We start from the raw sequence: 27,399 nt of genomic DNA on the forward strand, positions 1-27,399 counted from the left end.
ATATTTTAGAATAAAGACAAAATGAATACATTTTGTAACGTAATATTCAAATTGATAAGACAGTCCGGGTATTGCTGTTTTCCGAAAAACTTGAGGCCATCTGAAATATTTGACCCCCATGATTCAATTTTGAATACACTTGGAAAATCTATTAGGCACTGTTACATGTATATTGGATATTTGAGACACATTGGTTGAACTTATACATGCATCAGTCACAGTTACAAGTATCTAACAAAAGATTGTTTGTTGGTGTTTTTTTGTTGGGGGGGTGATTTAAGAAAGTTCACATCATGCAATGGGGGATCAAGTGTGCGTGTACGACGTAATGTTGGTGGATATGTTAGACATCAATTAATAAACTAAATCAATCCTTGAACATCACGAATTTGAAATAAAATGAGTCTGGAACAATAAGTCATTCTTGATGTTTCCGTATTCTACCCAATTAAACAACTTTTTTCTACACTACCGGATTATTCCTTTGTCGAAAATCCTATCAATCAAATTCTGGATCGATCGCTGAATCATTCAATACAAAAATCAAAGGAATATGCCTAGGACCGACGAGAAAGAGAAACGCGCGTTTGAACTGTGCATTGTTCGGAAAGTTTATCCTTATACTCATTATACTTGTTGCACCTTTACTCAAACGTAATTACTTTTTAAATTATTATTTCGACATCCAAAGGGTGAATATGATTTGACAAGGGACATGTCAGAATTTTTTTATTTTTTCAAAGGGTAAAAAATCACCAATTATACCAGGCTTATAATACCATTTGAAATATTAAAATTGTTCACAAATATTGCCATACGATATATGTCCTAATGAGCTTGTCACAGATACCAGCACTAAATTTTATATATACACCAGACGCGCGTATCGTCTACAAAAGACTCATCAGTGACGCTCGAATCCCAAAAAGTAAAAAAAGTCAAATTATTTATGAAGTTGAAAAGCATTGAGATCCAAAATTCCTAAATGTGTTGCCAAATACAGCTAAGGTAATATATGCCTAAGGTAGAAACGCCTTAGAATTAAAAAAAAACCAAAAAATTTGTAAGCAGTTTATCTATAGATTTAACAATATCCATGATACTGGGCCTGTGATACCCTCGGGGAAATACATTTCCACAAGCAGTGGCATCGACCCATTGGTTGTAAATAAACTCATCATAGATACCAGGACTAAATTTATATATATATATATACGGCAGACACGCGTTTCGTCTACAAAATCTGCAATCCGATGAAATGAGGGAACTGAAAGAAGTATTTTTATAGAAAATCCACAGCCTTTATCCTTGTACTCTCATATTTGGCAATTTGATGACTGATAGATATAAGATTATTGCATGCAGTGCTAGCATTGAATTCCTTAAAACAAGTTTATAAATGTAGTTATTGATTAAACAAATACAAATATGGCCAAAATCAAGTACATCTTTTAGGGTGTGCTCGACTTAAGTGACTCTGCACTTTGGAATATACAGGTTGTATGGAACTTTTTGTAAAAAAATAAACACAAGCCCATCATAGAAAATCAAGTGAGTAATATATGTTTCAAATTTTATAACAACAATCTCTGTATTAAAGGCTGTGGATTTTCTATAAAAATCTTGATTTATTTGCCACACAGTCCTCTTTGTCTATCAAATGCAATGAAACAGTAACAAATAATGCTTTGCATCTAGTTTCCCTTTTGAATATGTACTAAATGGCCTATCTCTATTAATCATTATATTTGTAGTTTTATAAAATTTAGGTTTGAAAAATCCGTACAAAAATGGCTACAGAAGGGTACATAAATCTTAAAGTTTCTTCATTTATTGTCCTATTTCTTATTGTTTGGGTGTTAATTATACCCATATAGTTTGATTCATTATTTTATAAGTTAACATTTTGATGTCAAAAGTATTACTGAACAAAACATTCATATTTTCAATAGTATGTTTGATATGAATATGCTATAGACATGATTCACCTATGAATATCTTTTTTAGGGTTGACATGATTATTAGGGATGAATATTTTATATAAAAACTAAACATATACATATTATATGAATAAGAATAAAATATAAAAACAGCAACTCAAAAGGCATTTTCTACAATTAAAGTCAAGTATTGATATCAATAAAGGCAACAGTAGTATACCGCTGTTCATAACTCATAAATCCATGGACAAAAAACAAAATCGGGGTAACAAACTAAAACCGAGGAAAACGCATTAAATATAAGAGGAGAACAACGACACAACACAGAAACACACATTAATCTATAAATAAAAAGTATTAAACAATTCAATTGGAAACACTTATATTTTATTACAAATCAATTCACGAAACACATCTATGACAGACATGAACCAATGACAACCACTTAAATACAGGTTCGTGACTTAAGACTGGCAAATAATGGATATTACGTGTTTAACACGGGTTTGAGCGCTCAACCGGTTTGGACACTTGTATCCCGAGTACAGACAAACCTGCGCATCAGGAACTCTTTTAATGCAAAGCATGCCCTAGGTAAATAAATTTCAAATGCATTGTATGTTTTGGAAAATTAAAAACTTATTTGGATTTTGCAGTGCGCTTTTTTTGTCCCTTCAGAAGATGATAAAATAAACAAACAGTTTAAATCACAAATTAATGTCAGGTATCTATTGTGCTTCTATTGTCAAATACAACCAATACTGCTCCTTTCAATTAGATGGTTCTCAAACCTTTTCCCCAGATTGTAATATATTGTGACGTTTGTAAACAAACAGTTTCTATAAATAAAAGTAAAAAACCAAGAATATTGATTTATCGTATACATTTTTAGATATGTTATTTGATTTTTTGGAAATTGTTTATCGAAAGCGAAAGTACAAGTTTGTATCACCCAATGTTGAACAGAAATGGGCTTGTATCTGAAGCCTTCCAATATTCATTATAGTCAGGATTCTATTTCAAATACATTTGGAAAGTCAACAACTCATTCGGATAAATATATCGGTGAAACATTAGATGATCTTATAAATGGAACGATACATGTCAACAATATACCAAACATTAGTGTATTTATATTGAATAATAAATGGTTCACTACAGATAATCGAAATAATGATAGGTTGAACAAGATGTTCCGGAAGGCAGAAGAACTTGGAATATTACATTCTATTCAAGTGTATCAAAATTTGCGCACAGTTTCATCTAAACTTACTACAAAAAATGGTGGATTAACAGTACGCGTAAGGAGAAATAACCCGGGTGGACAGACATGGCGTCGTCTTAGTATGGGACAGGTTAGAAACAATTTCAAAACAATACTAGTACTTTGAACCGAGTGGATGTGTGTGACAGAAAACATGCAAGGCTTACAAATACATCGACAAAAAGTTCACAAAGTTCTTATACCACAATGAATCATCCTTATTTCGGAATGGTAACCAAATCCGAAAAACCCCAACAATCTAAATCTAGACCATCAACTTTTATCAAGGTATACTCATATCATGAAAGGAAAAAGAGTCCACATTATGACCAAATCAGGGAAGATAGGAAAAAAGAAGGATCGAGTACATGGTGTGTTTTGCTAAGTGTTGCAACAGTCGGCGCCCTTGCCTTTTTTCTATTGAAACGATAATACTTTATCTATAAATATTTTTATGATTTTTATTTTGATAATAAATCGTTTTAAGATACCTATTTAAGACGACATCTTTATAACGATGGCAAACAGCTTTAGATTTAGATTTTCAGTACGGTAACCATGCAAACTTCGAATGATATCATTAAATGTTTTCAGTTTCTTTTTTAAAATATTTTGAGATGTAGTCATTCACCATATCCAAGTTCTAGTCTGGTGTCGACAGGATCCACTTACTCATCCGGGTCAATATTTTGTCAAAGGAAAATCGAGGTATTTTGGTTTTCCGAAGAACGACAGAACGTTCTATAGTAAATCACATTTGGGAATAAAATTACCAGAGGTGAATCAAATCAAGTTGACTGCATCTGGTGCAGAAAAATTGGTACCATCAATTTTATTACTACCGCTGGATCGATGCCTCTGCTGGTGACTATTAGTTCCCGAGGGGATCACCAGCCCATGGCCAGTAGCCAGTACTTCGGTACTGGCATGACAATACGGATTTTTTGTGTTATTCAAATTTGCTGTTACAAAATATTATAAATTATTATAAATTAAGGAATGTATCTCCCTCATGCAAAGCTCTGATTCCTTTCACGGATTTGGCTATACTTTTTGGACCTTTTGGATTATAGCTCTTCATCTTTTATATAAGCTTTGGATTTCAAATATTTTGGCCACGAGCATCACTGAAGAGACATGTATTGTCGAAATGCGCATCTGGTGCAGAAAAATTGGTACCATAAATTTTATTGACAACGTTTAATCATCGTGGATCAGGTTTACATGTACGATGTGATGATACCATTTCATTAAAATGACATCAGCTCAGTAAAGAGAAGATCTAGAAATCAATACACAAACTATAATCATTGAACCGTTCACATTCGTCAAAACAACTAATCAATCTTGTTTTGTATCACCATGTTATTTATAAGAAATTTCTGTGTAACAAGCAGTCAAACGTAAACGGCTGTTTCCATGACAGTGGTGTTTAATCACATCAAGTTTTTAATTTGTTTCGTCACATTTCCTTCCATACAAGGGGTCGGGGATCAGAAAGATTATAAATGTTAACAGAGTTTTGAAAATGTTTTATATATTTATGACTACACATATAAAAAAAACTATCAATCAACATTATAACTGAATCAAGTATGGCGTACTTCGTTTGAATAAACATATTATTTGGCTGAAGTTTTTTAACTAAAAATGTATATGGAACAATAAATCAGGTAGAGAAATACTGAGTATAATAGTCAGCATGTAATCTATTCATAAATGTTATGTGTAATACAAATAGTAGATTTAGGTTTGTATTTACGTTAAATACCACAAGTATTTTTCTTCACACAGATAAAAAGAAACCTGTGATATTTAACATTGAGTACATGATTACATAGTTATTTCAATACATGAATGTAGTTCGAATAAAATAATGTGACTTTGTTAATGTATATCTAGGGTGTATGGATGGAAGGGTATTTAAAGGTTGGATAGATTTATCAGGATTACTATAATAGAACTATATGATTGATTGATTGTTGGTTGCTTAACGTCCAGTGGTAGAACTATATGAAAATAAAGTGCTGTTATATGATTGACAATGATACACTCTCAATAAGAGGACATTAAAAAATGTACGTTCTCATCAGTCCTTCGACAAGCCGCCATTTATTTCCGTAGGTACCAATTTTAGTTGTTTGAGGAAAATTTGCATATTCGTGGATAATTGATGTCGTGGTTTTTGCAAAGTCATCATACGTTCCTTTATAAATTTTGTAATTCGTTGAACGTTTGAATTTGTGGTTCTCTTGTACCGACGCAATCAACGAAAATTAGTATCCAACGAATATAAATGAACCCACAGTAGTCAGCTATGAAAAGATTCGAAAAATAACAAAATGACAAACGACATAATGATGGGTTGAACAAGGTTTATTGATCGCCAAACCTCTCACTAATATAGCAATGTTAAAAATATAATTGACAGGAATACAGTACAAACAAAAGTTAAACACTGTCCAGAAAATCTATGACTAAGGGTTTGAAACGGTTTTTTTTATATTCAATATTTATAGTTACATAAAAGTTCTGACTACTGGTTTGCTAAAACCTGAACCTATGGTAACACCGACACAGTGTTTGTACAACGTTACCAATATAAAGTAGAGAATCAAAATGTTGAATATATAAATATGCACAACTATCATTACATTTGTTTTACTCGTTTGGTTGAGATAATGCAGATATGAAATTTAAAGTTGAATCTTTTTTATTTAATAAAATATGTCAAAAATTATATATCTGAAGGGAACGCAAATTGATTTGTAAATTGTTTTGTAAATATCATATATATATATATAATTCTGTAATACATTTTGAATGATAAAGCGGAAGAGTTTCGGATTTTTAAACATCAAATACTTACACATGTTACAGGTTGTGATAAACATGATAAAAGCAAAACAATATATATATTTATTAATATACAACTCGTCTAAACATCAACCCAACAATGTTAGATCTGTAAATTTGCTTTCGCAAATTTTTGGTTCTTCCCTCGCCGGGATTCGAACCCATGCTACTGTGATATCGTGACACCAAATCGCCTGCACTGCAGCCGTCCCGCTAGACCACACGACCACCTGGGCTCTCAAAAAAGAGCTTTCGGTTGCCATATGTTACCTTTCCACGTCAGTTTTAATCTAGCGGCGTACTACAGTACATGATATATAAGGCATGAAGATGTTATTGTTACAGATCAGCTAAATTATCTATAGTAAAGGATCCTACAAATTAATGTAAGATACAGTCACAGAAAATAATTATATTCATAAGTACGTCTGAGTCAGTGACAACCCTACAACAGATGTATCCATCGGATCGCCATCAATGATGGCGATACATGGCTGTGTACATAATGTATATACAACTCGTCTAAACATCAACCCAACAATGTTAGATCTGTAAATTTGCTTTCGCAAATTTTTGGTTCTTCCCTCGCCGGGATTCGAACCCATGCTACTGTGATATCGTGACACCAAATCGCCTGCACTGCAGCCGTCCCGCTAGACCACACGACCACCTGGGCTCACAAAAAATTATTAATATATACTTAGTACATGACGTAAGATCACTACACGTAGATTACAAAAACAAAAGCAAAAGTACAAGCACTTTCGTTTCTGAAGTTTGGCAATTCCGTGTTGAATTACTTTCGGATTGTATTTTTTATGATTTTCCGAACACAACAATGTCCTTCCGATCGTTTAAACTCTGATCGTAATACATCAAAGAGGAATTAGGAAATAATTTGAATCAAGTCGTTATAATTTACAAGTATCTGTGATTTATTTTGTAAAGACAGCTTTCTCTATAACTAATACAAGGATTTGAACTACTTTTCAGTGTTCTCACTACTAATTCGATGATTAATATCAATCGTGGACCTATTCATAACGTTATTTGCACTTCGGTATATTTTCTTGGTGATGAAGCATAGAAAAAAATTATATATTTTCTGAAAATCGTATTTCAACAGTGAAACCTACTTTGAATAGAAGCAGGTATGTATCTTAGGCCAGCAGAGATATTCTATTCACAGGATTCAATTGCAATTACATTTGGACGATCAACAAACCATAGAAATGTGTATATTGGAGACACATTCGACGAACTTATAAATGGATCAGCCACAGTTAAAAGTATTCCTGCGATCAGCGTCTTTTGGCGGGATGACAAGTGGTTCACCCATGATAATCGAAGGCTTTGGGTATTCCGAACAGCGGACGAACTTCGGATATTGAATTCAATTCCAGTGTATGAAACTTATGGTATTAATTCAAATAAGTTTACCACACTCAATGGGGGATCAAGTGTGCGTGTACGAGGTAATGCTGGCGGATTTGTCTGGCGTCAGCTCTGTACGGAAAGATCTATTAATCAAGATGAAAACTATGGTCGTACACATAAAAGTATGTATGTAAAACCAAGTCGATCTTCTCCTACCTTATCAGACAATTCTGATACCGAAAACTCTAATGAATATTATTCCGGATTGCCAAATTATTCAACACAAGAATCGATTGAAAACACAGAATCAGTATCTAATGGATATATACAAGACGGTAGAGATGACGAAAATTTGTGTTGCAAGTGTACATGTGTGTTAATTTGTATTTTTGTATTTCTTGTTCTTGTCATCCTATTTTATTCAACGACATAATTAATTATATTAATTGATTTTAGAATAGGAACAAATACAATCATAACCAAAAGTTTTATTTACAATTTTGTGTGTGTTTGTTTGAAACTAATGACGTGATGCTGTACTTATACCGTCATTGACATTGTGTTATTGTGCTATTGTAAACTTTTTTTAATTTCTGTTTTTCAATTTTTACAAATGTCCTTTGTCCATATGTCTTTTCTTCCTTTCTTTGTTACATTATTGTTTGTTTTTCATATTGATTAAGGTTAACACACAATGTTACTCCTTTTTTACCTATTATATGTCTTTTTTCAGGGTCACACATCGTTGTCAATATAACGAAATTTTATGCGATTGTCATACTCGAACAAGCCTGTACCAAATCAGGTGTAGGACAGTTGTTATCCATTTGCTTGAGCTTTTTTTTGTTTGCCATTTGATTAAAAAATTGTCCGTATTTTTACGTTTGAATTTTCTTCGGAGTTCAGGATTTTTGTGAGTTTACTATTTAATTGAAGAATTGTAAGAAGTGGATGAATGCCAATAAGATCAATTTGCACATTACAGATTATTTATAAATTCTGTAAAAATTTCTTACTAAACCAAATTATTGACAGGTTATATTTTCTATTTAAGGAATGACCGCAATATTTTTTCTGTCTATGAAGAAATAACATAAAAGATTTGGTGCACACTGAATAAAGCGCGTAGCGGGTTATTTAACAGTGTGCACCACATTTTCTATGTTTTTTCGAATAGAGAGAAACAATATTACAGTCATTTCTTTTAATTTAATTCTGAATTTCATTTTTAAAACAATGAAAAAACGTTGTTGACGTCACGGTCACATGACTACGTTATGTCTATAGGCTGAAAATAACGTCAGCCAATCAGAAGCCGCGTTACATCCAAAATTAATTTATATCACTGTAGTATACGTTTTGTGGTAAAACATTTGATTATTTTGGATCATCGCCAGTTTGTTAGTTTGTTGAATTGTTCAAACATTTTGCATTACATTGATAAATATAAAATATTCACATACCGTAAGAACTATCAAGATTAAGAAATACATACTCTGGAAGTCATTATTTATGCTCATGTTGGTGTATATAAGATAATGATGATAATTTTATATGCATATTGACACTTGAATGTCTTTCGAGTTGAAATGCGTGGATTGTGAAGTGTTCAATTGAATAAAAATACATTTTGAAATGGATACCTTATTGTATTTATTAAATACAATCATACGACATACGTTTGAAATTTTCATTTCTTAGAGGATTATTGTGAAGAAGTAATCGATCATGAGATTTCTTAATTTTGACCTACAACATGAAGAATTTAATAATTTATACTGAATATTTTGGTATTTATTGTATTTCTAGTTAATCAGTAGAAAATGTTTGTTTTGTTTTGTGACATGTAATCGGGAAGCAACTGTATAACATTTTAGATCTGCGGCTATTGTAAAACAAGGACGAAAGATACCAGAGGGACAGTCAAACTCATAAATCGAAAATAAACTGAAAACACCATGGTTAAAAATTAAAAGGACAAACAGACAAATGTAAATTTGTGTTGAAGAAACCAATGATGAACATAAATTGAAATAAATGCTGCTTTGGCATTTTTGTAAAAATTCCTTATATCCAAATATACAGAGACAAAAGTAAAACATAACAAATAATACATGGTTTACTAAACGTTTTTTATATTTCTAAATTCGTATATTACTTAATATGAGGATATAAATCTTCGTCATATTCTTGATTACAATTTAATGAACGACTGTTGGTTTTCCTCTGTTCCAAATGATTCCTAACACTTTTTAAAGCAAATTTCAAAGCTTATATCCTCTAGTAAATTATTATTATGTAATAATTTGTCAAATCAAAAATACCGTTTTGTGTCAGTTATTATTCAAAATTTAATCTACTTATAAGACATTGCATCATAAATATACAATGTAAGATAAACCTCAGAAAATGTTAATTTTTAAGTTTGTGTCAAGCTGAAAAATCAAAAAAAGGCAAGGTTGTTCAAGCGTTTTAACAGTTTCGTGCTCATAACCTAAAGGAGTTAATATTTTTCTTACATTAATCAGATATATTATTTTGTACTGCAGCCAAAATGACTAAAATAATTACTAGTTTACCATCCCTGAATTAAACTGAAGTGTAAGAAAAAGTTTCACAGTATGATATGGTTTTAGGAAAAGAGAGTCTGGTTCATTGATTTATAACATACTGTACTAAAAAGATTGTGCAAATTTAAACATGTGTGTAACATTTCAATGGATGTGATTTCCAGAAGATTCCTGCCGACACAAATCTTTCGATGCAAGAATTTTTAATCGAACGCTATGTGATTTTTGTTTACCATCAGTGAGTTTGTCTGTTTCAGGTGACCACCAATGTGTTTAAACTGTTAACCATACTCTTCTAGAGCATGTGCCTGGGAATTTCGTATCGTTGAATTTGTATTTATCATTGATAGAAGCGGACGGGTTATTGGATTTTAAAGTGGTTTTTTTTATTTTGCTTTGACAGGGATATTAGGTAGAAGTTAAACAAACAACATTAGTACGTTTTCGACCATATAGTCCATCATTACTCAATAAATTTAGAAATTAATATACAAAATTATTTGAATGGTGAAGTCAAACGAACTTATGCACAGACGTTTTCAAACGTGTAGTTTTTTTTTTATAATAGCAAGAATTTATTTATGTAAAAATTGCATGAAATCATGAGGATACAATAGTAACTTTAGTTACCAATGAAAATGATACAAACAGCCAAAAGTCTACCAGAGAGGATACTTAATTATTCTCCTACAATTAGACAGGTATCTATGTTCTGTTATGCATCGGTCCGAGTCTGCAACAATTGTATATGAATAAGTGGATAGTATCAACGGACTCATCAGGCGCGGATTCAGAGTGGGGTTCCGGGGGTTGGAACCCCCCTTTTTTTGGACGATCAATGCATTTGAATGGGGACATGTAATTTAAAATGGCTGGATCCGCCCTTGCTCATTACAACACATATAAAAACTCAACAAGAACAAAAAAAAAAGAAAAAGAAAGAAAGGAAAAGATGACATACAATAAAAACACTTATATTTGACTGAAAATGAAGTATACGTGGTTCATTCATTTCGTTTTAAAATATCAAAACAGGGTACGTTTATTCACACTGTTTGGTATTATTTCGCATGATATCGTTAAATTTTTGTATTCTAAATGAACGTTAACATGGTTAAGTCGATTGTTTTTTTGTTTTTTCAAATTTGGCTATTTTGTTGTGTGTCTGTCTCTGACTTTCTTCTTTATTTACTACTTGTCCATCTTTTTGTATTAAGGATAAATGAGAAAAAATATTTTAGAGTGAATATAAAATCTACATCTTTTAACAAATTTACATTATTGTTTTTTTCTGCATTAAACATGTTATACGACATCTGTCTGTGTCAATATTTCCGTAAATGATATTTGAAAAAAACAAATATATATACTGTAGCTGGTATGATTATCTATTGTATATATACTGTAGCTGGCATGATTATCTATTGAGGCCCTCATGGGGGGGTCCTAGTAATCACATAATCACCATTTTTTTGCCAATATAATCACATAATCATTAAATATTTGCTTATCTTTAGTAATCAAATAATCATAAACTAAAAATACAGTCCTAGGTAATCAAATAATCATGAAATATTTGGCTTAATAATCAAATAATCATTAAAAAAACGGCCAAGTAATCACATAATCAAAAACCCCATGAGGGCCCTGTCTATTGTATATATAATGTAGCTGGCATGATTATCTATCGTATATACACTGTAGCTGGCATGAGTATCTATTGTATATATACTGCACGGGGGGGGGGGGGGGGGGGGGGGGGGTCTCAACATGGGATTTTGGGTACAGGTGTGCAGCTGGAATTTTAAAAACACCCCCATTCATATATCGAATAATTGTGAAATCCCTACCTATACATATATTTCAGATCATTTCACATCGAAATCATAACCCATTCATATATTTATCAGCTCAAATAGTACCTATATGCATATACAATCTTATTATACATCAAAATTGCACCCCATTGATATATTTGACGGATCAAAAAAGGGACCCATTCCAGCGGCACATATGTATATACCTTTATATAGGAAGAGACCCCCCCCCCCCCCCCGTGATATACTGTAGCTGGCATGATTATCTATTGTATATATACTGTAGCTGGCATGATTATCTATTGTATATATACTGTAGCTGGCATGATTATCTATTGTAATTATTTGGAACTCTAGCAACGAACTCTTTGGGTTTTTTAAATTGACCAAGTGAGGCCCCTCATGTGGGGGGGGGGGGGGGGTCCTAGTAATCACATAATCACCATTTTTTTGCCAATATAATCACATAATCATTAAATATTTGCTTATCTTTAGTAATCAAATAATCATAAACTAAAAATATAGTCCTAGGTAATCAAATAATCATGAAATATTTGGCTTAATAATCAAATAATCATTAAAAAAACGGCCAAGTAATCACATAATCAAAAACCCCATGAGGGCCCTCCCAAGTCGTATTTATTTTTAACCAGGAAGTGTAACTAGGCGGATAACAGCGCCACATAGTGTTCAAAATCGTCATACATTAAATAAAGATACGATAACTACGTATTTTTTTTTTCAAGATCCAGTATTACATATTAAGCAGAATTCGTAGTACTGTTCTCATTTAAATCCATCAGGTATGTTTTCTTAGTTTTGAAGTAGTTATTTTAACATGAAATTCGGGTTGATAAAATGGACGTTTAAAACCGAAAGTAAATATCTTCACAATACTTTTGTCATTTTTTCTGTTTATCTTTTACATATGTTACATCAAAAGTTTCTGCTTTTTAAAAGCAAATGATGTCAATGGATATATTTCTTTCTCTGAATCGTTTTCTTGTAATTGATATACTTTTTAGTAAAAATCACTGTAAGGGAAGTGCGAATCGTTTAAACGGTCGATATCGTTTGTTGTAGGGTAAATATTTTATTTTTATGAAACAAAGGGCGAGTGTAGTTATTCATGAGATTTTTTTTGGTTTTTTGCATTGATTTGGCCTTCCAATTATTTTTGATTCCCGCGTAATTGAGAGACTTATGTAGACGATAAATGCGATACGCGAGTCTAGTGTACAAAATTATGAGCCTAACATGTTTGATTAGATGTTAATTATAATGCCACTGCTGGTGGTGTTTTGATTCCACGAGGTTTTCACGAGTCTAGTAGTCAGCACTTCTATGATGACATAAACTATTTTTGATATGGTCATAATGGAAAAAAAAAATATTTAGGAATTTATGGTCCTCAATGCTCTTTAAGGTGGTATGGGTGTCTTTCGCCATCTTGGATTGTAAAAAACAGAGAATCTAAGGTCTATATTTTCAATTAAGTTAGCAAAATTTGAATTAAAAGAACCAATTTATAAAAATATAACTTTTTATACGACCGCAAAATTTGAAAAAATTTCGTCGTATATTGCTATCACGTTGGCGTAGTCGTCTGCGTCGTCGTCGTCGTCGTCGTCGTCGTCGTCATCGTCCGAATACTTTTAGTTTTCGCACTCTAACTTTAGTAAAAGTGAATAGAAATCTATGAAATTTTAACACAAGGTTTATGACCACAAAAGGAAGGTTGGGATTGATTTTGGGAGTTTTGGTCCCATCATTTTAGGAATTAGGGGCCAAAAAGGGTCCAAATAAGTATTTTCTTGGTTTTCGCACTATAACTTAAGTTTATGTTAATAGAAATCTATGAAATTTAAACATAAGGTTTATGACCATAAAAGGAAGGTTGGTATTGATTTTGGGAGTTTTGGTCCTAACAGTTAAGGAATAAGGGGCCCAAATCGGGGTCCAAAATTAAACTTTGTTTCAGTTCATCAAAAATTGAATAATTGGGGTTCTTTAATATGCGGAATCTAACTGTGTATGTAGATTCTTATTTTTTGGTCCTGTTTTAAAATTGGTCTAGATTAAGGTCCAAAGGGTCCAAAATTAAACTTAGGTTTGATTTTAACAAAAATTGAATTCTTGGGGTTCTTTGATATGCTGAATCTAAAAATGTACTTAGATTTTTTATTATGGGCCCAGTTTTTAAGTTGTTCCAAATCAGTATCCAAAATTATTATATTAAGTATTGTGCAATAGCAAGAAATTTTCAATTGCACAGTTATAAATTCAGCAATAGCAAGAAATCTTCAATTGCACAGTTTTGTGCAATAGCAAATATTTTCAATTGCACAGTATTGCACAATAGCAAGAAATATCTAATTTCACAATATATGGCAATAGCAAGAAATTCCAATTGGATTTCAATTGGAGTTATCTTTCTTTGTCCAGAATAGTATTTAAATCAACTTAAATCATTGTTTTATACAATATACAATGTATATTCACTTTTACTACCAACTGATAGATTAAAACAATCTTTACCATTCAGTCATTGTCAGTGATAACAAGCACTTTTTTACATTTTAATATTTTATGATGTAATTAAATGAGTAGTTATTGTTGCAAACTTCATTGAAAATTTGAATTTAGATCAGTTTTGAAATAAGGGTAAGGGGGGGGGGGGGGGGTCATTTTTTTTCATTTCAGATTTCATAAATAAAAAGAAAATTTCTTCAAACATTTTTTTGACAGGATTAATATTCAACAGCATAGTGAATTGCTCAAAGGATTTTTTTTTAAAAGTTCATTAGACCACATTCATTCTGTGTCAGAAACCTATGCTGTGTCAACTATTTAATCACAATCGAAATTTAGAGCTGAATACAGCTTGAATGTTGTGTCCATACTTGCCCCAACCGTTCAGGGTTCAACCTCTGCGGTCGTATAAAGCTGCGCCCTGCGGAGCATCTGGTTTTACAAGTGTAGATTATTTTTGGTTGTTTTTGAATATTTTCAAATTGGCATTTTAAGGTGAAGTTACTCTAAAACAATGCATTTTCTGAAGGACTCTACATGAAATTTTCCTATTTTGTCTTTTAGCCGAAAAAAACGTACGGTGACCCTTTCTTTTCTTTTGATAATCTCAAAGCATTGTCTGAAAGCAATCTTTTCCTATTAAATTTTACAATTCTATTATTTTGTTTAGTGTCTATTCACAAAATGGTGTTTTTTTCCTGCATAATCCATACAAAATGTGTCATTTTGTCACATCCTGTACATCGAGAAAATGCGCGGTGACCTATCATCTTTAGAATTTTTTTGAACATGTATCAATAGATACTACATTTTGACAAAGTATGAACAAATTCTATCATTTTTATTTTAGACTCCCATACCCCCTTAACTTCTAATTTTTTTGGCCTTTTAATTTTTGTTTAATTCGAGAGTAACTGATGAGTCTTGTGTAGCTGAAACGCGCATCTGACAAAATTACAAAATGTCAATCCTGGTATCAATGATGAGTTCATTGACGTTTCTTTTTTTCTAGGGCAGATATTGCTTTAAAATATATAAAAACAAAACAAAGTCATAAGAAACCCAAAACAAACAATATAACACAACAATGGATTCATGCGCATATTTTTTATGAAACAATGAGCTCATTCACCCAGTTTCATATCATAATACATGATGTAATAAACAAATAACATTTTGCACGATCCGATTGAGGCAATGGACCACCGTTTTTTTTTAAATGATGTTTCAGATGTGTACTTGTTATGATAAGATTAAAAAAAGAGGGACGAGAGATACCAAAGGGACAGTCAAACTCATAAATCAAAAACAAACTGACAACGCCATGGCTAAAAATGAAAAAGACAAACAGAAAAACAATAGTACACGTGACACAACATAGAAAACTAAAGAATATACAACACGAACCCCACCAAAAACTAGGGGTGATCTCAGGTGCTCCGGAAGGGTAAGCAGATTCTGCTCCACATGCGGCACCCATCGTGTTGCTTATGTGATTACAAATTCGGTAAAAAGTCTAATTCGGTAGGTCAAATTCATTAAAGGGAAAGGGATTGTAGTTACGACGTAAGGAACAAATCCGATATCATTTGTGAAACGGTTATTCCATAACCGTCAACCAACTCGTGATGGCGTCCGTAAAATTTACGAAGGGATGATTTCAACTTCACCATTTGGAACTCTTGGTTTCATAGCTTCCTTGTGAGCAGAAACCCTCTATCAAGAAAATCATGATAGGAAATGCTCATGATAGGAAATGCAAGCACAAGAATATCGTATCAATTGGGAGATATATACCCCGTATGCAGGTGCTGCTGAAATGTTGCTACTTAGAAATGGAAAGTTCACAATTGGAAAGTTAAAATCATCTCTTTTGTTGTAAAGTTTTGTCTTCAACCGACCCTCATTGTCAATTTCTAGATGTAAGTCAAGATATGAAACCGACTTAATTGTATCTGTAGTATCCGTTATCTCCAATTCGATGGGATAGATGCGATCAACATAGTCACCAAATTTTGAATTGTTTAGTGAAAGAACGTCATCTATATAGCGGAAAGTAGAGTTAAAGGATATTGCTAACTTCTTATCTTTCTTCCTAAGGAGTTCCTGCATGAAGTCAGCCTCATAATAATAAAGAAACAAGTTAGCAAGTAGAGGGGCACAGTTTGTTCCCATTGGGATGCCGACAGTCTGTTGAAAAACACGTCCTCCGAACGTAACAAATATGTTGTCAATCAAGAAATCAAGCATCTTGATAATATCGGTTTCAGAGAATTTTTTGTTTAAATCAGAGTGATTCTTTACAAAGTAGGATTTATCCCTCCCTAAGACAAGATACTTGTATCTACGTTGGTCATTCTTTTTTATGAAGCAAAGTAATACCAACTCTTTTAATTTGTCTTTTAGTTTGGAAAGTGGAATACTTGTGTAAAGAGTAGAAAAGTCAAATGTTTTAATACTGTTACAAGATGAAAGAGAGTTAGATTGTATGTACTCTAAAAGATCTTTGGAATTTTTAAGTATCCACATCTGATTCACTCCACCTCTAGAATAGGCAGTTTCACAATAACTTTGAAGCCCGTCTTTGATTGCTGATAAAATAGATGTTAATAATTTAGAAAGGGGTTTCGTGGAGCACTTGGAAGACCCAGCAATATACCGTTGTTTGTAAGGACACGTATGTAGTTTAGGTATCCAATACAGTGATGGAAGATCCAGTTCTTCATCTTTGGTTGAAATACCAAAGGAACAAAGAACAGACCTATGATTATCCAGGATTTCCTCTTTGGTAGGAGTCGTGAGGGTATATGTTGAGTTTCCAAGTAAATTGTCTATACCTAATTCGTTTATCAAGCAATTAATGCATTGATGGACCCATTCAGTTTCTTAATTCTGATTTGTATTAACGACCTCACTGCCTTAATCCATTCGGATAGAGTGTCTACGTCTTCCTTCTCGCGCTTAGCCCATTGCCTGGCATAATCCTCGACTGAATCCATCAAAATTTTAAAGTTGTATTTCCAATTGATGGATTTAGGCTCACGATATTTCGGACCTTTCGATAACACGTTTCGTAGAGAAGTGTTATTAACAATGTTAAGGTCACCGGTAATAACGTGGCCAGCAGGATTAAATGTGAATTGGGAACTAGCACAAGTGCAATCAGGAGGTTTAGACTTGAAGTCGTCAATATCGAGATCCTGCAAAACGCGTTTGTAATTGAAAATGTTAGTTGCAATAGGTTTAGTATAGGTACATGTATAAGAAATTATTGGTACAGACTGGACTTTGAAATAAGGAGGTATTTTCGATTGAACTAATTTATGATGAAGGATATTGCCTAGGAGTAAGTTCAGTAAGACCTCTTTTTGGCCCCAAATTATAGCAGTTTTAGAAAATTGTGAAAATGTAATCTTTAAGCTATATTTTGGAAAGTTAAATGCTTCTGCTACATAAAAATGAGCTGGTTTTTTACAATACAATGCACAAATATCGCTTTCTAGCATCCATATGTCATGGTAAATTACTGAAATCTTCAAAATTTTGGCATTTTGGTTATATTTTGGACGGTTTCCGTCTAAACTGAAAGTGGCTGCATTCGTGTTCATTCATAACATTGAAATGTAAGTTGTATTTGATGATAATACAAAACATAAATAAAGATTGAGGATGTACACGGCTGCGGCAACTTTCATTTTTGAAAAAAAACATCCGAAAAGTGATTTTTTTTTTTTTTTTACATATTTGATAGGATATTCATATTTAAGCTTGAATCAGAGCGTTTTTAATGACTTAATCAGTTAAAATCTTTCACATAAACTAATTGAATCCATTGAACTAGAGACTTAAGTGTTTAAAAAGTGTCCAACATTTGAGGCCAAAATCGGCCCTTATCGGGACCTACTCCTTTAAAAATGATCAAATTATTATCATAATAAATAGTATTATTAAAATATACTCAAAATCTCCAACTGTTACTTCAGTTTAACAAGACGATTTGTTTATGGTACAGTATCGACCATGAATGGTACAGCTGTGGTAGTTTAAGTCATATCACAAGATTGCAAGCAAGATTTATTAACCTTTTACTGCTAATCTTGTTCATCAAGGAAACTGGCTTAAAAAAAATATGTAGACAATTATTATGATTTGGAGTATAATCAAACCACACTAATCCTTTATTTCAGAAGGTTTTCTATGGCATCAGCTAGTTTCTGTGATCCTTGCTATGAAGCTAATAAGTCATTAACAGCAACAAAATATTGCTCTGACTGCGAAGAAAGACTTTGTAGAGAATGTGCAGAATCACATTGCAGATTCAAAGCTTTCAAATCTCACCATGTTATCGACCTGTCGTCCATTGGATCTAATAAACTTATATCAGCGATGAAAAACTGCAAAGTCCATCCAGAAATGGTTTTAGATTATTACTGCACAGACCATGAGATCGTATGCTGTAGATCCTGCATATCTAATGAACACAGGGTTTGTCAGAACGTACTCCCATTGGAACTGGCCTCGAAGTATGTTAGAAAGTCTGCACTGTTTAACGATGTTATGGAAGACATAACGCATCTTATCACAACATTGAAAGCTTTAGACAATAACAGACAGTCAAACTTACAATCAATGGAGAAATCCAAATCAACAATAACCAAGCAGATCCGAGCAGTGAAATCCAAATTTTTGAAACAAATTGACGATTTGGAGCGTGAATTAACGACCACTTTGTCTTCTTTCCAACAAAAACATGAAATGGAAATCACCAAACAAAAGCAAGAAACATCGCAAGTCTTGGTCAATATTATAGAAAATAAAAACGAGATGGATTTTTTGAGAGATCATGGATCTAAGAATCAGCTCTTTATATTCTTGCGCCAACAAGTAACAAATATTCATAGCGCTGAGTTCAAGATTCAGCAGATAGTATCCCATTCACAAGAATTCGATATTACCTTTGACGAAAAGAAAGATGTTAAGCTTGAGTCTCTTGGGTCACTGTTAGAGTATGTTCAACAATGTCAAGTTCAATACAAACCAAGGAAATGTCAACAGGCCCAGATAAAGGCAGAATCAATAAAAAACGTTATAGGGTTTGAGAAGGATACAGTATTAAAACTTAATACTAATGAGGTTGAAAGTCTTAATAGTGTATGCGTGACAAATAATAATAAGCTGCTCATTACTGATATATTATCATCCGATCACAAACTGTATGTTTACAGAGACTGTAAAGATTATGAGACAGAGATTGCTTTTTCCTCGGCACCTTGTTGTGTTGCTGTGATACCTGGTACCAACAGAGCTGTTATTACCATACCTAGCGAGGGGTCTATACAATTCATAAATACGACAACGATGACAAAGTCCGACAAAGTCAACATGGGATTTGGATGTTATTGTATCACTGCTGGACGTGACAGAATTTATGTTGGCGGTACAGGTGGTACTATCAAAACATTAGACACTAATGGAATAATACTCAAAACATTTCAACAAGGATCTGATTATATTTACATCATAGCATACGATGATATTCATGATCATTTGATTGTTAGATGTGTTGGTAAACTCCTTTGTGTAAAATTAGATGGAACACTAGTTTACAGTAAGGACGTTTCAGGTACAGCTGGTTTAACACTTGATCGACAGAGGAACATTTATTTTGGCGGTTTTGAGACCAACAACATACAAAGAATGTCACCAGACGGGGAAAATTATGAAGAAATGCTGAACAAAGACAATGACATTGACTATCCATATGGAATGTGTTTTAACAATGACTTTACAAAATTATTTGTGATTAATAACAATGGTAAATCTGTTTGTATATACAAATGCAAGTAAATGGTTTTTTTTTGTGAAACACCATGAATACTCTAAATTATATTATGTAATTTATCGTGTTACTTAAATATACAATAAGTGCAAACTTCTTTTTTTATATTTTCTGTTTAATTTTCGCTTTTTATTTGCGGTAACGAAGAAATAATATTCGAAGAAAAATAAGTAAAGTACAAACAAAGACGAAATAAACAAAAATGAATATAAAGATTGAAAATAAAAGTGGAAAAAATAAAAAAATAAAATAAAGATGAAAAAGCCACATAGAAATGAACAATTTAAACTCACTTACAAAGAAAAATAAAATACCACAAAAAAAATAAAAAAAATGTAGATTCAATATATGAAATGATTCAAAATGTTTACACAATTCATCTGCACTCAAAATATTTAAATCGGTACTTTAGTTTAGAAACCACATTTATTCTGTATTTGTATTCAGTATCTGTTGTATAGTAGTATAATGTTTGGTGAAAATCTTTATATTGTGTATCGCCAACTTGTTTCATTACGTAATTTGCACTTTGGGGGGGGGGGGGGGGGGGGGGGGATGTTGATCTGCAGCTAACGGATTTAATTTTAAGTACAGTTAGGAGACACATTATATAAATGGATCAGCCATGATTTCAAATACTCATGACAAGTTCACACAGGTTAATCGCAAGATCTGGGTAATCCGAACAGCGGAAGATTTTTGGAAATTATATTCAATTCCTGTGTTTGAAACTTCAGGTATCAAATCAAATACATTTACCACATACAATGGGAGATCAAGCGTGCGTGTACGAGGTAATACTCTCGGATTTGTCTGGCGTCAGCTTTGAACCGAAAGATCTATGAATCAATATGAAAAATATGGTCGCACTCATTTGCACTATTCTGGATTATGTTATAATGGTATATATGCTCTGCAACCTAATCAATCTTTTCCTACCTTATCAGACAATTATGATACCGTAAACTCTGATGAATATTATCCCGGGTTGCCAAATTATTCAACACAAGTATCGATTGACAACACAGAATCACTATCAAATGGACATATACAAAACGGTATAGATGAAGAAAATTTATGTTTCAAGTGTACATGTGTATTAATTTGTGTTTTGCTATGTCTTGTAGTTGTCATTCTTTTGTATTCAACGACATAATTAATGTTATATTAATTGATATCAAATAAGGTAATAATACGATCATAATCAAATGGTTGCCTACGCGAAATGTACGTAAGTTTTATTTACATTTTGTGTGTGTTTATTTGACAGCCAATAACAATCAAAACCAAGAAGTAAACAAAGATTCACAAAACCAAAAGACGTTTACATCAACAGTTATAAATAATAAATATTAAAAAACACGAAATCCACTAAAAACGCATGACGTGGTGCTGTACTTAAATATCCACTCTTTAACATTGTGTTATTGTGCTATTGTGAAATTGAGAATGGAAATGGGGAATGTGTCAAAGAGACAACAACCCGACCATAGATAAAACAACAACAGAAGGTCAGCAACAGGTCTTCAATGTAACGAGAAATTCCCGCACCCGGAGGCGTCCTTCAGCTGGCCCCTAAACAAATATATACTAGTTCAGTGATAATGAACGCCATACTAATTTCCAAATTGTACACAAGAAACTAAAATTAAAATAATACAAGACTAACAAAGACCATAGGCTCCTGACTTGGAGCAGGCGCAAAAATGCGGCGGGGTTAAACATGTTTATGAGATCTCAACCCTCCACCTATACCTCTAGCCAATGTAGAAAAGTAAACGCATAACAATACGTACATTTAAAATTCAGTTCAAGAGTTGCACTGTTTAACGATGTTATGGAAGACATAACACATCTTATTACAACATTGAATTCTCTAAACGATAACAGACAGTCAAACTTACAATCGCTAGACAAATCTAAATCTGCAACAACTAAGCAGATCCGAGTAGAAAAATCCAAAGTGTTGAATCAAATTGTCGATATGGAGCATGAATTTACTACCAGTTTTACATCACTGCAATGAAAACATGAAATGGAAATCAACAATCAAGAACAAGACATATCCAAAGTCTTGGTCGATGTAATAGAACATAAACACAAAATGGATTTTTCGAGAGATCATGGATCTAAGAATCAATTCTTTATATTCTTACGCCAACAAGTAACAAATATTTATAGCCCCGAGGCCAAGATTCAGCAGATGATATCCAATTCACAAGAAATCAATCTTACCTTTGATGAAAAGAAAGATGTTAAGCTTGAGTCTCTCGGGTCACTGTTAGAGTTGGTTAAACCATGCCATGTTCAATACAACCCAAGGAAATGTCAACAGGCCCAGATAACTGCAAAACCAATGCAAAACATTATTGGGTTTGAGCAGGATACGGAAGTACAACTTAAAACTGGGGAAGTATATGTTCTTCGGGATGTGTCTATCACACATGATAATAAGCTACTCCTCATTAATAATTCGTCAACATATTCAAAACTCTATGTCTTCAGAGATTGTAAAGATTATGAGACAGATATGACATTTTCCAATCGACCTTTTAGTGTTATTGTGATACCTGGTACCAACAGAGCTGTTATTACCTTACCAGACGAAAAGTCTATACGATTTATAAATACGACAACGATGACAAAGGACAACAAAGTTAAAGTCGGATTTACATGTTATGGTATCACTGCTGGACATTAGACCGTTGGTTTTCCCGTTTGAATGGTTTTACACTAGTAATTTTGGGGCCCTTTATAGCTTGTTTTTCGGTGTGAGCCAAGGCTCCGTGTTGAAGGCCGTACTTTAACCTATAACGGAATATTTTTTAAATTGTTATTTGGATGGAGAGTTGTCTCATTGGCACTCACACTACATCTTCCATTATCTATGACAGATTTTTTGTTGGTGGTGATTATGGTACTATCGAAACATTAGACACCAATGGGGCAATTCTAAAAACAACCCAACATGGATTTAATTGTATTTACTTCATAGCATACAATGATTTACAAGATCATTTGATTGTTAGATGTGTTGGTAAACTCCTTTGTGTAAAATTAGATGGAACACTGGTTTACAGTAGGGACATTTCAGGTAGAGCAGTTGTAACATTTGATCAACAGAGGAACATTTATTTTTTGTGGTTTTACAACTCACAATATACAAAGAATATCGTCAGATGGAAACCACTGGGAAGAAATGCTGAACACAGACAGTAACATTTACCATCCATATGGAATGTGTTTTAACGAAGACTTCACAAAACTGGTTGTTATTAATGACGGAGGCAAGGCCGTACATGTATACAAGTGCAAGTAAATATACATGTAAAACAACATGAACATTGACAACCTATACCGCATAGCCAGCTATACAAGTCCCTGACAAATATAGAATTTTTGTACATGGTAAAATAAAGGAACAAACACAAAATAGAGTAGGTGGCACGTATTCGCCACGGACACATTTTTGCCGATTTGCTATTTTTCCTGTAAAAGTTGTGTGCCTTTTCTTAGTACATAGATTGTAGAGGCTGTTTGTTATGTTCGAATATATACTGAGTGCCAATGAAAACGCAACACTTTTGTTTTTCAAAAAAGTCTGATCCTTTTTTATTTTATTTATATTAGAACTTTGTATAGTTGGTTTAAAATTACTTTTAAGACAATTGACAACAACTTAACGGTTGAGTGATTTTTGGTACAAAAGCGAAGTAAGGGTTATTTTGATCGGACATAAACCGAATTCATCGCTTTTCAACATACGCACCGTTTTCACGATTTTGTCATTTAAAGCTTGGATAATGGCATGAATTATCCCGCCATTATTGTTAGGAATCTGCAATAAACATCTGAGTAAATGCCAGGACTTTCTGACAACCAGCGACATGCAGTTTTGGGTATGATCCAATGAAGCCTTTCACAGCAAGACTGAAGTTGTAGCCTCTACAATAACCCAAATCATTCACAAATTCAACCAAAATGGATCATTTAATGATTAATTAAGCCACATCCCGGGGTACAAAAAGCAAGAAATGCACAAGCCAGACCGATACATTTGGTCTAAAACATATTCGATTTTGACTCTGATAGCTGTACAAAGGTCACGAGAATTCAATGGTGGTCACGGTAGATCATTTGGAGCAATTTCAGTAAAGCACCATGTCCGCAGAAATTGTTAAAGAGCACTAAAGTCTTTCCTTAGGAACATCTAAACGGCCGTCAGGTGTAAATAGTGAATGTTGTAGACCAAACATCATTCATTATGTACCAAAAACCGTCCGTGCTGATTACATAGACATTTTGCACCAATCTTGGCCAAAAGTCATGTGTTTCGCGTGATTTTGGTCTGATCGAGCAAATTTTGCATCAGATTTGACATGGTTTAGACGATGAAAACCACCACCAATATCATAAATTCAGTTTGAGTTTGATTTGCGGGACAAGTGGAATAACATTCCTCGAGATTACATTACACGTCCGGGATGATCAATTCCACGGCGCTGTCGAGATTGCGCTGCACAACGGGGTTGTAACATGTTTTGTTAGGACTGTGAGTTGATGATTCGACATTGGATGTTTCGTCTACCTATTGCATCTGAAAGATATATCGATCTATTGTTAGAATTGTTAATTTTCAAGAACAATTTATTTTGAAAGATTATCATTTCTAATATAAATTTTATTTTTGAAAAACCAAGTGTTGCGTTTTCATTGGCACTCAGTATATAAAGAAATATGCAGGTGTTTGTAATGGTGGTTTAGTTGCTATTATGTAAGATTAATATAGCAATCATGCTCAGTCTTAAAGTAAATATTTGTGATAAAAATCAAATAGGAATTATCTCTTCAACTTATTAATGTAACTACATTCATTCGTTTTTATAATATACCATAATAATGAGGATGGTCATAACATACATTGTGTTGGAAATGTGTCCCCCATGGTACACGAGCAACTTTAATTTCACTAGAGTTTGCGTTCAGTTTTAGAACCAATGTTTTGAAAATGATTCTTTTATTAAACTTGCATCAAGTAAAATTTCTGAAACTTACATTAAAAGATCCAAACATTCGGTTGTAAGTGAAAATGAACGAACTATGCCTTCATTTAGCTGCAAGAAAATTAGTTGTATGATAAAAAACAACAAAAAGAGATATGGTATACAATAAAACCAATGACTAAAAATAAAAAAATAGTGGGGACTAATTATTTAGTTTTTACATACCAAATCTGCTTAGTTAATTCGAGGTTTTTCGTTTTATTTGTTTGTAGGCTTTTTTTTTTTTTTTTTTTTATAAATATAGGATTAATGTTTTTGTTTGTCTTTTCCCCGAACTGTATACCCCCACCCCCACCCCACCCTCAGATTCATATAGGATATATGTTGTTGATAGTTTCTCCGCTAACTGTAACGGCTGTAATTTGCCATCATTGCGTATAAATAAAAAGTGAAAAATCAACACGGTAAGGTGAATAATCATACAATATTCCTCTTTCAGGGAGTACCTATAAGATCATCTAAGACTGAAGGGAGATAATTTTGTAAAATCAGCCAAACGTTTTACACACGTTATAGTGTTAGGGAAATATTAAGATTCTCAATGACCAAAATTTCAAACTGCTATATATTTATCCATTATTTCCCAAGAAAGTGATTGGTTCAAGTTTTTTTGAAATTTTTATTTTTTTTCAAACGTTCATAGAACTATAACATGATAAACATTTTATCAAAATTTTATGAAAATTAAACGAGCTAAATTTATTTTAGTCAAAGTAATGGGTACAAACTTAATAGATAAAAAAAATATTGCATTGCTGTTTCAGTATTGGAAAGTCGTTAAATTGAATGTTGGCTTTCACGCTTTTCTTTATTAATAAATTTTTAAAGCATAAAATCGCAAACAAAATAAAATACCTCTGCTGCCGCATGCATAATTAACTATTGTAATATTCGGTTATGTCTTTTTTGATTTTTGTCATCAAATTATTACAAAACATTATTTGACTTTAGCATGAAATTGTTATTTTTTCTAATCTATTTTTAACCGAGGTGTCGCAGGATGTAAGACTGATAACAGTGCCAGGTAGTGTTTAAATATATCATACATAACTTTATCATCCTTATATAATGTCTACATTAAGTTCTATTATTGTCTTAGTGCTGGCTTCAAGAATCAGTATTGCAAGTTAAACAGCAGAAAAGTCCTGGTTAATTTTGAATCTGTTGATCTCGTTTAAATCCAACAGGTAAGTTTTCTTAATTTAGCAGTGTTATTGTTTGTTTTGACGACGAGCTAATTTTAGATTTATATGGTTTACATCGAAAGTAAATTATTTCACAATCCGTTCTTTATTGCGTTACTGTTAAACTATTTCAATAAAATATTCCTTTTTTTATTACTTCAATTTGGTTTCAAATGGATAAAGTTTTTACTGTTTGTCTACTATATAGAGGCATCACTGTCAGAGAGAGTGCGAATCGTTTGAACAGCCGATATAGTTTGTAATAAGGTAAATCTTTACAATTATATTATATATTTGTGCAGTGTGTTGTGTTGTATACAAACGATTCAATGTGCAGATTTTGTGAAATGAAGCAAAACCTTGCAAATATCAAATGAATGAATGTATTGAATTTTGGATTATTACTGCACAGATCATGAGATCGTATGTTGTAGTGCATGTACTTCTAATGAACACCAGATTTGTCGGAACGTACTTTCATTGGAACTGGCTTCGAAGGATGTTAAAAATTCTACACTGTTTAACGATGTTAAGGGAAGACAACACATCTTATTATGCTGTAAACGAAAACAGACAAGTTAACTTACAATTACTAATAAATGCTGGACCAGCAATAACCAAGCAGATTCAATCAGTTAAATCGAAGTTAATGAAACGGATTGAAGATTTGGAACGTGAACTTACAGCACGTGTGTTAACTCTTCGACAAAAACACGAGGCAGATATCAACAAACAAAAAGGAGAAACATCAAAAGTCTTGGACGAATGAAAGAAAAACAAAAACGAAATGGATTTTTTGAAAGATCATGGGTCGAATAATCAGTTATTTATATCCTTGCGTCATCAAGTGTCACACATTCAAAGTACCGAGGCAAACATTAAGCAGATAGTATCTGATTCACAAGAAGTATAACTCGCTTTTGATTCAAATGAAGAAAAGATTGAATCTCTGTTGTC

This window comes from Mytilus trossulus, chromosome 8, assembly GCF_036588685.1.
Source record: "Mytilus trossulus isolate FHL-02 chromosome 8, PNRI_Mtr1.1.1.hap1, whole genome shotgun sequence".
Taxonomy (NCBI): Eukaryota; Metazoa; Mollusca; class Bivalvia; order Mytilida; family Mytilidae; genus Mytilus; species Mytilus trossulus.